The following is a 14,925-nucleotide window of genomic DNA, read 5'->3' on the forward strand; positions in this document are numbered from 1 at the left end:
AAAGCAATGCCAAAGAATGCTCAAACTACCACACAATTGCACTCATCTCACATGCTAGTAAGGTAATGCTCAAAATTCTCCAAGCCAGGCTTCAACAGTACGTGAACTGTGAACTTCCAGACGTTCAAGCTGGATTAAGAAAAGGCAAAGGAACCAGAGATCTAATTGCCAACATCCGTTGGATCATCAAAAAAGCAAGAGAGTTCCAGAAAAGCGTCTACTTCTGCTTTATTGACGATGCCAAAGCCTTTAACTGTGTGGATCACAACAAACTGTGGAAAATTCTGAAAGAGATGGGAATACCAGACCACCTAACCTGCCTCCTGAAAAATCTGTATGCAGGTCAAGAAGCAAGAGTTAGAACTGGACATGGAACAGACTGGTTCCAAATCAGGAAAGGAGTATGTCAAGGCTGTATATTGTCACCCTGCTTATTTAACCTATATGCAGAGTACATCATGAGAAACGCTGGGCTGGAAGAAGCACAAGCTGGAATCAAGATTGCCGGGAGAAATATCAATAACCTCAGATACGCAGACAACACCACACTTATGGCAGAAAGTGAAGAAGAACTAAAGAGCCTCCTGATGAAAGTGAAAGAGGAGAGTGAAAAAGTTGGCTTAAAGCTCAACATTCAGAAAACTAAGATCATGGCATCTGGTCCCATCACTTCATGGCAAATAGATGGGGAAACAATGGAAACAGTGATAGACCTTATTTTTTGGGGCTCCAAAATCACTGCAGATGTTGATTGCAGCCATGAAATTAAAAGACTCTTGCTCCTTGGAAGAAAAGTTATGGCAGCATATTCAAAAGCAGAGACATTACTTTGCCAACAAAGGTCTGTCTAGTCAAGGCTATGGTTTTTCCAGTGGTCGTGTATGGATGTGAGAGTTGGACTGTGAAGAAAGCTGAGGGCTGAAGAATTGATGCTTTTGAACTGTGGTGTTGGAGAAGACTCTTGAGAGTCCCTTGGACTGCAAGGAGATCCAACCAGTCCATTCTAAAGGAGATCAGCCCTGGGATTTCTTTGGAAGGAATGATGCTGAAGCTGAAACTCCAGTACTTTGGCCACCTCATGTGAAGAGTTGACTCATTGGAAAAGACCCTGATGCTGGGAGGAATTGGGGGGCAGGAGGAGAAGGGGACAACAGAGGATGAGGTGGCTGGATGGCATCACCAACTCCATGCACATGAGTTTGAGTGAACTCCAGGAGTTGGTGATGGACAGGGAGGCCTGGCGTGCTGCGATTCATGGGGTCGCAAAGAGTCGGACACGACTGAGCGACTGAACTGAACTGATTCTTACATGTAAGTGTTAAGGTTATTTTAGCCGTTGGAAGACCTTCTGGGGCTCTGCGTGGTCCTCATTTCTTTTGTTCAGATCGTGCTTTATATGGCTCTATAAGAGTTTACAGCTTTCTTCATATAGGTCGTGTGCCTTTCTTTGTGTACTTAAATTTTTTGTTTTGTTTTCTGTCACTGTAGGGAACGCAATAGATCCCCCATTTCTAGAAGCTCATTAGTGAAACAGAAAAAAAATGATGGATTATTCCATATTCTCTCTTCCTGCCTATTCACCAGATTATTTTATTCACACCAGTGGTTTTTATTAGTTTTTCATTCTTCTTTTCCAGTGTTTATGCTGATCCTCTCAGTCTCATCTATATTCATAAGTGGGATGGCTATCTTTCTGTCCCATCTGTTACGAGCTGGTGGGGAGGGGGGATCCCGCCTTTTCCTGTGGGATGGAATAGAGCGGCAGGCAGACTGGTCTCTAAAGGCGGCAGAGGTCTGCTCCTCCTGCAGGCTGCCCCCCAGCCTCCCTCCTCTCCCCTCCTCCAGCCCACAGCCGTCTTTGCTCACCCCTGGCCGGGCACCCTGCAGGCCGAACCAGCTGCTCCCCACCAGCTACTGCTGGCCTCCCGCTCATGGGGGAGGCCTTTGGCTGATGGCCCCTCTCAGCCTGGGGAGTAACTGCTCCGCCCCCAACTTGTAGGTCTGGGGGCGGAGGAGAAGCCCAGTGCTGGGGCCAGTGCCGGCCCACCGAGGAGGGCAGCGGGAGCCAGGCCGGCCCGCTGCTGGGTGCCGGCACCATCAGGGTCCCAGAGACTTCCCAGCAGGGCCCACCTGAAGAGACGACAGCATGTGATGATGCTCTCGGGGGTGAGGGAGGGCAGGCCTCCAGGGGCCGGCACTCAGCACAGAAGCGTCCAGTCCTCCACCTCTCCCCACCCCGGCTCCAGGCCCCGGCCTCCCCGCCACCTTCCTGCGGAGCCTGGGCTCGCACTCTCGGGGAGCTCCCACTCTGGGCACCTGCACCCTCTCCATGGATGCCCCTGACCGCTCCTCCATTCCCTAAAGTTAAGGGAGTGGACGCAAGCGTGCCCCCACCTGGCCGCCTCCGTCCTCCCCTCCCCGCCTGCCTTGGTGCGCTGCGGGGCTCCTCCTCAGTCGGGGGGAGTCGGGGGCCGGGAACGGGAGGGGACGCTTATGTACTTGACACCGGGGTCCTCCCCGGCGCAGGTCAGCAGGTCCCGGGATCGGGTCCGGTGGAGACACGGCGGCCAGCGGCCCAGCACGGAGCTTCCCGAGCCGCCTCCGGGGCCCCGTCCCTGCTCCCCGTGGTGACCCCAGGGCCTCTCGGGGCGGCGGACACGGACTGTCCACCGCGGGCCACCCAGGCCCGGCCCCTGAAGCGCAGAGCCGGTGGCTCGATTTCAGAAGCCCCTTCCCTGTGGACGTGGCCGCTGGAAAGAAGCGCGTGGGCTCTGAGACGGGGGTCTCTGCCGGGCCCAGCTCATCAGGACCAGGAAAGGAGCCGTCTCCCCGGGGCCCCTCCGCCGAACGCGGGGCTGGGGGGGCCGCGAGCCTCGCAGTCCGGTTCCCCACCTTCTCCTGGGGGTGGGCGGGGAGAACCCACGCTGGAAAGCTCGTCTGTTCCCTTCCTGGCCGGCTTCCGGGCTTCCGCGCCGCGCGCCCCGGTCGGGGTCCCCCAGGTGCCCTCCCTGCTCCATGGATCCCGGCCCTGCCGCCCCGGGCTCCCCTCCTCTGCCGCCGGCGCGGCCTTTTCTCGGGGTCGCCCCCTCTCCGCTCGGGCCCACCCTCTCCTCACCCGGCCACGCCCACCGCACGGCTTGAACCCATTGGTTGACCACAGGGCGCGCTAGGTGAGCTAGTGGAGCGAAGAGCAGGGGTCCCCCGAGGGTCGATCAGCAAGGCCTGGGGGAACAGCCTGGTAAGCTGGGGCAAACTCGGAGACACGGCCCTCGAAGGGGAGGGAACAGCCTGTGAGAAAGCTCAGAGGGGGAGTGTCCACAGGTCCCACCGGCTTAAAGCAGGCAGGGGGCTGGCCCCGCAGCTCTCCCAAGGGGCTCAGGCGGCTGCTTGACCTGAGGGCCCGCAGAGTCTGTGCTGGGGGCGCCACCCTCTGTGGGGCAGAGACGGCGGCCAGAGCACAGGTCAAGAAGGGGTGAAGAAGGCCAGGCCCCTGCCACCTGCTTACCCAGGGCCCCAGGATCTGGGAGCGGGAGGTGAGCTGCTGTCCTGGGAATGGCTTCAAGGGAGGCCGTGGGCTTGGACCTCAGAGAAGGGGAGGCAGTGGGGGGTTCTGGAGAAAATAGGAGCGGGGGCTCCTCCTCCATGCACTCCCCCTCCCCAGGATGGCCCCCCTCCTGCCGGTCAGACCCTTTAGACCCTGGGGTGCTCATCCTGACCACGTCCACCCTACGCCGTGATGCTGGGGACACTCCAGGGCTGTGGGGTGTCCCCGAAGCAGACCCAGTGAGGACCAGAGTGCACACTGAGAAAGGGGGTGGTGAGGGGGCTGGGGGTGGGAGCCCAGATCCACAGGAGTCTGGGGAGGGAGCTTCCTGGAGGGAGCAAGGCTGCTGGGGGAGTACGGTCAGCCCCTCCAGCCCACGGGTGAGAGCTCCCTGATGCGTCTCCTGAAGCTACTGGGCTAGTAGACTCATCTGTCATTGTCTTAATTTCAGTTATTTTTTTCTTTTCCAGTTATTTTTTTAAAGATTTTTTAATTTATTTATCAGCTTCCCTTATGGCTCAGTTGGTAAAAAATCCTCCTGCAACGCAGGAGACCTAGGTTTGATTCCTGGGTCAGAAAGATCCCCTGGAGAAGGGATAGGTTAATCACTTCAGTATTCTTGGGCTTCCCTTATGACTCAGCTGGTAAAAAATCCATCTGCAATGCAGGAGACCTGGATACCATCCCTGGGTTGGGAAGATCCCCTGGAGAAGGGAAAGGCTACCCACTCCAGTGTTCTAGCCCAGAGAATTCCATGGACTGTATATGTCCATGGGGTCGCAAAGAGCTGGACACGACTGAGTGACTTTCACTTTATTTCTTTTATTTTTGGCTGTGGTGGGTCTTTGTTGCAGTGTGTGGGCTTCTGATTGTGGTGGCTTCCCTTGGCTTCTCTTTGGATCTGGTGACTCTAGGCGCTAAGGCTTCAGCAGTTTCAGCCCATGGACTTAGTTGCACCACAGCATGTAGGATCTTCCTGGACCAGGGATCGAACTGGTGTCCCTGCATTGCAAGGCAGATTCTTAACCACTGGACAACCAGGGAAGCCCTTTCAGTTATTTTTAATTTTAGATTTCCATCTGATTTTTTTTTTTAATGGACTCCAGGCCTCTGGTAAAATTCTCCATCTTGTCATTTGTTTCTTGAATGTTCTAATAATAATTATTTACAAAGCCAAGTTGATAGCCCCAATATCTGGATCACCTGTGAGTCTGTTTCTTTCCTTTTCTAAACGCTGTGCCAGGCCTTCGTTGCTGCATGCAAACTCTAATTTGTGGCATGTGGGGTCTCCTTCCCTGGCCAGGGATTGAGCCCAGGCCCTCTGCATTGGAGCGTGGGGTCTTAGGCACTGGGCCATCAGCGAAGTCCTGTTTCTTTTTTCTCTAGATTCTTTCATTCCTTCTTCCTTCCTTCTTTTGTCCCTGTCCCCTGGCAGGCCCTGTGATTAGGGGATGAATGTTGGGCCTGTACAGGATGGGGGTGACATACGTCTCATTGGCTGGAGACTCACTTGCAGGGGCCTCAGCTGAAGGCTTGGGTGTTTCCCACAGCTCCCTCTCCTCCATGCCAGGGTTCTGGTTTCTCTCTCCAGTACCACCAGACTGCTAAACATTCAGCTTAGCCTTCTGGGCTTTTAACTGCCATTTTCCACGTCGCTTCTTAGTCCTTCTTCACCCCAAACAGCATGAAGTGAAGTGAAGTTGCTCAGTTGTGTCCGACTCTTTGCAACCCCAAGGACTGTAGCCTACCAGCCTCCTCTGTCCATGGGATTCTTCAGGCAAGAGTGCCGGAGCGGGCTGCCATTTCCTTCTTCAGGGAATCTTCCCGACCCAGGGATCGAACCCAGGTCTCCCACATTGCAGGCAGATGTGTTACTTTCTGAGCCACCAGGGAAGCCACCAAACAGCATAGAAATGGGCAAATACCTCAAGGGGGCAAGAGGCTCTTAGATGGGGTTTCATGCCTGCGTTTCTCTCCCTAGGCCTGTGAGAATGTGAAGAGCTGAGGTGCTGTGTTCTCCTTGGCCTCCAGACACAGCATCTTCCCCAAATCAACAGGCTCCCAAGGGGGAGAGTAGCTGAGAACGTGGCTCATCTCCAGGTGACCCCCTCTGGTGAGGGCCTCAGCCCCTCAAGTCTTGGCTGCCTCGGTTGCTCACCAATGCCTTCAGATAGCTGTGTAACTTTAAAACCTTTCGCCCATACCGTGCGTCATGTGGCAGCCTTAGTTCACTGACCAGCTTCAAACCTGGGCCCCTGCATTGGCAGTGTGCAGTCTTCATCACTAGGCTGCCAGGCAAGTCTCCAGCTGTGTATTTTTAAATGTGGCTTTTAAAGTTGCTTTTGATGCAAAGTTTTGTCTGATGTTTGCTATTCATCATAGTTGGAAGCATGATTAAAAATAAAATGGTCTTATAAACCATAATGAGTGCTATGGATTTGCTTGGTATATGGTCAGAATCATCTACTGGATGACTTAATTGATTTAGAAATCATCGGGGCTTCCCAGGTGGCTCAGTGGTAAAGAGTCCGTCTGCCAATGAAGGAGACACGGGTTCAGTTCCTGGTCTGGTGAGATCCCACATGCCATGGAGCCGTTACGCCCATGCACCACAGCTACAGAGCCTGTGCTCTAGAGCCTGGGAGCCGTTACTGCCAGGAAGGGAGTTACGAAAGCCTGAGCCCACAGGCCACAACTGCTGGGGCCTGAGTGCCCTGGAGCCTGTGCCCGGCAACAGAAGAAGCCACAGCAATGAGAAGCCCTCACACCGCAGCTAGAGCGAAGCCCGAGCAGCAGCGAGGACCCCTACAGCCATAAATAAATAAAATAAAAGTTTTAAAAATTGTCAAAATTATGTGTGTGTGTTTTAAATTTTATAACAAAAATAAGAGAAATCAGGTTGCATTTATTTTAGTAAGAACCACATTAAGAAAACATATCAAGATAGAGTATGTATTTTTCTTTTCTTTTCCTGCTCATGAAATCTGACACTAGAAAGCACAAGAAACTTAAGCCTGTGTGACTCCCCTGGTGAGCGGTTTCTGCGTGGGAATTGTACACCTAACTTAGCCAGTTCTTCTTTAGAGGAACTAAAGAGCCTCTGGATGAAGGTCAAAGAGGAGAGTGAAAAAGCTGGCTTAAAACTCAACATTAAAAACACTAAGATTATGGCATCTAGTCCCATCACTTCATGGCAAATAGATGGGGAAAATATAGAAAGAGTCAGATTTTATTTTCTTGGGTTCCAAAATCACGGAGGACAATGACTGCAGTCACAAAATTGCTCCTTGGAAGGGAAGCCACGATGAACCTAGACAGTGTATTAAAAAGCAGAGACGTCACTTTGCTGACAAATGTCTCTATAGTCAAAGCTATGGTTTTTCCAGTGGTCGTGTACGGATGTGAGATTTGGACTGTAAAGAAGTCTGAGCGCCGAAGAATTGATGCTTTTGAACTGTGGTGCTGGAGAAGACTCTTGAGAGTCCCTTGGACTGCAAGGAGATCCAACCAGTCAATCCTAAAGGAGATCAGTCCTGAGTATTCATTGGAAGGACTGATGCTGAAGCTGAGGCTCAAATACTTTGGCCACCTGATGTCAAGAGCTGACTCATTGGAAAACACCCTGATGCTGGGAAGGATTGGGGGCAGGAGGAGAAGGGGGCGACAGAGGATGAGATGGTTGGATGGCATCACTGACTCAATGGACCTTTGAGCAAACTCAAGGACATAGTGAAGAACAGGGAAGCCTGGAGTTCGTGGGGTCACAAAGAGTTGAACGTGACTTAGTGACTGAACAACAACAACAGCGACTGAGCCAGAGTCCTGTTCTAGAATCGTCGGGAAGCCCGGCATCTCCAGTGAGAGGAAGCCGCGTGCCAGCACGTGCAGCATCTCGCTCCAACACCCGGGAGTGGGCTCATCTGGCCGCTCCCGCCCCAGTGAGGCTGCAGCCACTCTTCTCTACTTGAAGGAATTCTGGTTTCTGCTTATGTGACTCGGGTCCAGGTTGAGACCGTAAGGCCCTGGAACAGTTCACTACTTTCTTGTTTGAGCCATCAAATCAGAAGAAAGAAGTCTGCATGGTGTACGTATTTGGGATGCAGCAGACACCGAAGCGCATCATGATTCGGGCTGAACTTGTAAAGCAAGGATCTGGACTTGGAGTAGCAAGCAGGCAGGGCTGTGGGTGCTGCCAGGGACGGAGCAGTGTGCACACAGGACTCCACGGTACGCTGTGGTGTGTAACAATGTCTATAGATGCTGATGTGATGCAGTTCAAAAATGTTGACTTTTAATTAAACTTTTACAAATATTCAAGGAGCACATGTGCATGAGTTAAAATACACAAATGAAGTAAGTGTCCGGAGTTAAAAAAAAAAAATTTAGTCTTTGGTTAGGGCAAGGATTAAAAAAATTTTTTTTAATTTATTTGGCTGTTCTGGGTCTTAGTTGCTGCACGGGGGATATTCAGTTGCAGCATGCAAACTCTTACTTGCAACACGTAGGTTGAATAATTAAGACTCTTCGCTCCCAATGCAGGGGGCCTGTGTTCCATCCCTGGTCAGGGAACTAGAATCCCACAAGTCGAGTGGGCAAAAGGAAAAGAACAACACGTTTATTCTGGGTCCAGTTCAGCAGCAGTGACAGGGGTCTGGACTGGCCTTGCTGCTCAGCTCCTGGTCTTCTCCTCTTGGTCATATTATGGCTGCCGCAGCTCCAAGCGTCACATCCTCAGCCAGCAAAGGCAGTGTGCAGACGGCAGTGTCTTACCTCACCCCATCTCTTCCATGGGAGGGAGGTTCAGCATTCCCAGAAACACCCTTCCCCACCCTCTGATCAAAAGCAGAAGCCCCGTCACTTGTCAAATACTGGGCATGTGCCCACTCCCAGCGCTGGCCCATCCTCTGGGGGATCAAGAACTCTGCACCAGGGGTGAAAGCACCTGGGTCTGCTGGCAGGAAGCAGGCGGGAGGTTTCCAGGCAGAGTCACTGAGGCGGAGGGCGGAGGCGGCACTGCAGACCAGAGCTAAGCCCTTCCCGTGCCCTGGGCTTCCTGCGGTGACCCTAGGTGGGAGGAGGCAGTCCTGCAGCCCTTCCTCACCCGCCTTGTCTGTAACGGATCTGCAGGGTTATGTGGGGGCACATGAGAACCTAGACCCCGAGACAGAGCTATAGGATTATGGGGGCTGGGTGGGGGCGGTGCATGAGAGCCTGGACCCAAGCAGAGGTGGGCTCTGCCCACCAGCCAAAGGGTGTGAGCAGACACCCAGGGCTCCCTGAACTGGGCCTGCTCCTAGGTCCTGCCCTGTCCCAGAGCACAAGAGGGCCACCCTCAGGCCCCTGGCTAGGGCGTGAATGGGGAGGGGACGGGTGGGGGAGGGAGCACGCATCTGGTGGGGCGTGGCTGCTGCCCTGCCCACCCTTGGGTTCCCTTTGTAGGAGTGATTTCTGTGGGGCGTTTAGGCAGACACCCCTTCAGCAGGGAGGCTCAGGGGTCACAGGGACCCAGACGCCAGCAGTCCCTCCCGCCTGCCCTCAGGTTTAAGGGTGCAGGGGCTAATGCCTGGCCTGCCACACCCAGCATCTGCTGCTCCCAGGCCAGGCCCAGCGCGACGGAGCCAGGGGGGGGGCCCTCCCCCTCAGTGGAGGGGTGCCCCTTCAGCTGGGGTCTCAGCTGGGCTGAATAATTAAGCAGGGACACCCTGTGGCCCAGGCTTTAGGACCGACCTTCCTGCCGTCTGCGGGTAATTAGGATAATTACCGCAGCTCAGACAGGGGGCCAGCAGACCTGGGAGAAAGGCCAGGGGCCTCTCCGCCTCTGACCCAGCTGCCCTGCCTGCTCTCAGCCTTGTCCAGGCCTGCGGGCTGTCCCTGTTGGCCTTGGGCGGGGCAGGTCCACACAGGCCTGGACAGACACGCAGGGAACACAGAGGGGGATGCCGGCCCCTTGGGAAGGCCCTGCTCCTGGCTGCAGCTGACCTTTGGCTCTAGTCTGAGGCCGCAAGGCCGGACAGACTCCCAGAAGGGGCCTGGGCCTGGGGCTTCACTTCTGGGTCAGGGGTTACCGCAGCCCTGAGGCTTCTTTCTCATTTCACAGCAAATGCCTGTGAAACCAGGGGCTGTGTGTGAATGTCCAAATGCAAAGGGCGCCACTCCCAGACCCCCGACCCCCGAGGACAGGGCAGACCCTCAGGTTGTCTGAGTTCTGCCAGAGAGCCCCGGCCTACATCGCGGGGAGCAGGGCGTGGGGCTCAGGAGGGGCCCTGACCGGAGGGTGGCTCTAGGCCCAGCCCCCCACCACGCTGCCGAGTCCAGGCTTCAGAGGGCAGCAGGCCCCCGGGACTGGGAAGGGTGGGGAGGCCTCTGTCCCAGCGTTTATCTCTCCTCTGCATCCCCGGGACCCACTCCCATCCCCAAAGGTGTCTGCAGGCTCTGCCTTAGGCCCCGCCTCAGGCCCCAGGGACCACCTCAGACCCTACCTGGCCCTGGAGCCAAGGGTCCACAGGGCATGCTGGCCTGCCACATTCTGCAGGGACCCTCCCCCTCCTGACTATCGTGTCCGACTCTTTAGGACCCTGTGGACTGTAGCCCGCCTACCAGGCTCCTCTGTCTGTGGGACTCTCCAGGCAAGAGTACTGAGCAGGTTGCAATGTCCTCCTCCAGGGGGTCTTCCCGCCCCAGGGATCAAACCTGGGTCTCCTGCGCCTTCTGCATTGCACGCAGATTCTTTTCCGATGAGCCACTCACTATCCCCTAAGGAAAGCAGCACATCTTGTCGTTGTTAATACCGCTTCCTGGTTTAAAAAATTCTGGCCGAACCAAGGGCAAATGGTGGGTACCCAGTGACCTGGCGGTGTAGAGGGACAACAGGGCTGTGGACGGTGAGGAGCTGGCTCAGCGCTTGCCCAGGAGCCGCTGCATGTGCCCACAGCTGCCCGACGTCCCTCACTGGTGCCCTTCGATGGACCTAGGCCGAGATTTTCTAGCTCTGCTTCAGATGCAAGGCAGTGACGGCTGCGTGCACACGTGTGAATATTCCTGCAGGACAGGTTCTGGGAAGCAGATGGGCTGGCTGCCCAGGGGGCTTTTGTTAGGTGAGGGGCACTGTCTCCCTGCCTCCAACCTCAGACTAGTTGGCGGTTCATTTCCCCACCACTCCTGTCCTGTCCTACTTCAAAGCCTCTGGTGTTTGAAGGTCATATAGGCTTGCAGTTCTCTGATTCTGGGCGAAGTTAAGCATCTTCCAGCCAACAGCCACATGGGTATCCTTTGGCATACATCGGGGCTGCTTGCCCAACTTACCAGCAAGACGCTCACTCACAGGACCCTCTGCTGGGGAGCCTGCCCCTGTTTGGGGTATGAGTTAGCAACAACCTTTTCCCAGTATGTGGCATATCCTTTAACTTAGAAGATTATATCTATGTAAAACTTTCTAATTTGTAATTTAAATTTATCAAAAAAAAATTTAAGACTTCTGTTCTGTCGTGCTGGGCGAAGTCTTTCTCATCATGAGACGATTAAATGTCTCCTTTGTCTTCTTCAAATGTTTTGTGGGTTTGTTTTTGGTACTTATCTTTCTGGTCCATACGGAATTTATTTTGGAGTAAGATAGGAGTCCAATGTCTTGTTTCTTTCTGATGGCCTCTCAGTTGTCCCAACACTCTTTATTAAAGAATACCCTTTTCTTCGCAGACTTTAAATGCCAAATAATCATATGCTGGGGTTTCCCCGATGGTTCAGCGGGTGAAGAACCCGCCTGCAATGCAGGAGACACAGGAGACTCAGGTTCGATCCCTGGATCGGGAAGATCCCCTAGAGAAGGAAGTGGCATCCACTCCAGTATTCCTGCCTGGGAAATCCCATGGACGGAGGAGCCTGGTGGGCTGCAGTCCAGTAGGTAGCGAAAAGCCGGACATGACTGAGTGACTAAGCACACGATTGAACGCTAAATTAGACCTCTCATCTGTGTATCCAGTCAACCATCTATGACAGAATGTTCTGGTTGGTTCTGTGACAGGTTCTACCCTCTGGCAGGACTGGAGTCTTTTTTTTAGAATTATATAGGCTATTGTTTTGGGAAGTCTTTTTTTTTTTTTTTTTTTTTTACAAATTGTGGTAAAACACATTAAAAAACATGAACTTTATTATAAATTTTTTTTTTTGTCACTGCAACCATTTTTAAGGGTACAGTTCAGGGGCAATAAGTACATTCGTGTTGTCGTGCAACCACCGTCACCATCTACTTCCTGAACTTTTTCACCTTCCTTCCTGAATCTGAAACTGTCTCCATTAAACATTCCCGCCTCATCCTACCCCTCCCGCACCCAGCAATCACCATTCTACCTTCTGTCTCTAAGAATCTGATTACTCCAGGGACCTTGTAGAAGTGGAATCATAAAGAGTTTGCTTTTTGTGACTGGCTTAATTCACTTTGTATAAAGTCCTCAAGGCTCATCCATGTGCCTTTTAAAGGCTGAATAATATTCCATTGTACGGATGGACCACATTTCGCTTATCCATTTGGGATGCAGCCATCTTTGGGCTATTGTAAATAAAGTTGCTATGAACACAGGTGTACAAATACCTATTTGAGTCTCTGCTTTCAACTCTTTCAGGCATATATTCAGAAGTGGAATAGCTGGATTGTATGGGAGTTCTATCTATATAGAAGGAACACCATCTTGCATTTCCACCAACAGGGCATAGGGTTCCAATTCTCCACAGACATCCTCCCCAACACTGATTGTTATTATTTTCTAACAGTAGTCATCGTAACAGGTGTGAAGTGGTATCTCCTTCTGGTGTGGATTTGCATCTCCCTTGGAAGGAAAGTTATGACCAACCTCGACAGCATATTAAAAAGCAGAGACATTACTTTGCCAACAAAGGTCTGTCCAGTCAAGGCTATGGTTTTTCCAGTGGTCATGTATGGATGTGAGAGTTGGACTGTGAAGAAAGCTGAGCGCTGAAGAATTGATGCTTTTGAACTGTGGTGTTGGAGAAGACTCTTGAGAGTCCCTTGGACTGCAAGGAGGTCCAATCAGTCAATCCTAAAGGAGATCAGTCCTGGGTGTTCATTGGAAGGACTGATGCTGAAGCTGAAACTCCAATACTTTGGCCACCTGATGCGAAGAGCTGTCTCATTTGAACAGACCCTGATGCTGGGAAAGACTGAGGGCAGGAGGAGACGGGGACGACAGAGGATGAGATGGTTGGATAGCATCACTGACTCGATGGACATGGGTTTGGGTGGGCTCCGGGAGTTGTTGATGGACAGGGAGGCCTGGCATGCTGTGGTTCATGGGGTCGCAAAGAATCGGACACGACTGAGCTACTGAACTGAACTGAATGACTAACGGTATTGAGCATCTTTCTATGTGCTTGTCGGCCATTTAGGTATCTTCTTTGGAGACATGTCTATTCAAGTTCTTTCGGGCTAATTATTCTCGTATCTTTATTTTTCTCATGGACTTCAAGATTGGTTCACATAATTATTAGGAAAAAAAAAAGTCCTACAGCTGCTAAGGTTGTGTCCGGGGCATAGGCCGCCTTGGGGGACTATCGCCGCACCCTCCTCGGGTTTCCTCTCCACTGCAGCTTCCTGGCTAGTCTACTTGCTTTTCCCACCCTCACCCTATGGCTCCAGGTACTGCCCACACTTTAGGATGCCTCCAGGTTCTGTCCTGAATCCCAAACGCTCCTGGACAGCTCCCCTGAGTGTCCTTAGGTCTCTCCACCATTCCATGTCAAACTCAGCAGCTGACCCTGCACACATGCTCTCCTGGCCTGTTCACCTGGGTCCGGCGCCAGCAGGCGGTCCAGGAGACCACCGGGCATCCTCGTTGCCCCCTCTCTTCCTCCCCTTAGAAGAAATCAGGGTTCTGGCCGGAGAAAGATGCAAAGAGAAAAAAGGACTTTTATAAAGGTCCACCCACCAAGGTGCGGGTAAGGGGGAGGTGAACCCAACAAGGTGGTGAAGACCCAGGTAGGGGCTGGTCCCAGAGCCCTCAGTTCAGTTCAGCCACTCAGTCATGTCTGACTCTGCAACCCCATGGACTGCAGCATGCCAGGCTCCCCTGTCCATCACCAACTCCCAGGGCTTGCTCAAACTCATGTCCCTCGAGTTGAATACCATCCAACCATCTCATCCTCTGTCATTCCCTTTTCCTCCTGCCTTCAATCTTCCCCAGCATCAGGGTCTTTTCTAACGAATCAGCTTCACATCAGGTGGCCAAATTATTGGAGCTTCAGCATCAGTCCTTCCAATAAATATTCAGGACTGGTTTCCTTTAGGATTGACTGGTTAGATCTCCTTGCAGTCCAAGGGACTCTCAAGAGTCTTCTCCAACACCACAGTTCAAAAGCATTAATTCTTTTTCTTTATTGGAGAAGGAAATGGCAACCCACTCCAGTGTTCTTGCCTTGAGAATCCCAGGGACAGGGGAGGCTGGTGGGCTGCCGTCTATGGGGTCGCACAGAGTCGGACACGACTGAAGCGACTTAGCAGCAGCAGCCTTCTTTATGCTCCAACTCTCACATCCGTACATGACTACTGGAAAAACCATAGCTTTGACTATATGGACTTTTGTTAGCAAAGCAATGTCTGCTTTTTAATATGCTCTCTAGGTTGGTCATAGCTTTTCTTCCAAGGAGCAAGTGTCTTTTAATTTCATGGCTGCAATCACCATCTGCAGTGATTTTGGAGCCCCCCAGAATAAAGTCTGTCACTGTTTCCATTGTTTCCCCATCTATTTGCCATGAAGTGATGGGACCAGATGCTATGATCTTATCTTGGTTTTTTAAATATTAAGTTTTAACATTTTCCATCCATTTTTTCACTCTCCTCTTTCACTTTATCAAGAGGCTCTTCTTCGCTTTCTGCCATTAGGGTAGTGTCATCTGCAAATCTGAGGTTATTGATATTTCTCCCGGCAATCTTGATTCCAGCTTGTGCTTCATGCAGCCCGGCGTTTTTCATGATGTACTCTGCATATAAGTTAAATAAGCAGGGTAACAATATACAGCCTTGATATACTCCTTTCCTGATTTGGAACCAGTCTGTTCCATGTCCAGTTCTAACTGTTGCCTCCTAACCTGCATACGTCCTGAGATTTCTCAGGAGGCAGGTCGGGTGGTCTGGTATTCCTATCTCTTTCAGAATTTTCCACAGTTTGTTGTGAGCCACACAGTCAAAGGCTTTGGCGTAGTCAATAAAGCAGAAGTAGATGTTTTTCTGGAACTTTCTTGCTTTCTCCATGATCCAACAGATGTTGGCAATTTGACCTCTGGTTCCTCTGCCTTTTCTGAATCCAGCTTGAACTTCTGGAAGTTCACAGTTCACGTACTGTTGAAGGCTGCCTAGCTTGGCAAATTTTGAGCAT

The sequence above is a fragment of the Bos taurus genome, chromosome 21, assembly GCF_002263795.3.
Source record: "Bos taurus isolate L1 Dominette 01449 registration number 42190680 breed Hereford chromosome 21, ARS-UCD2.0, whole genome shotgun sequence".
Taxonomy (NCBI): Eukaryota; Metazoa; Chordata; class Mammalia; order Artiodactyla; family Bovidae; genus Bos; species Bos taurus.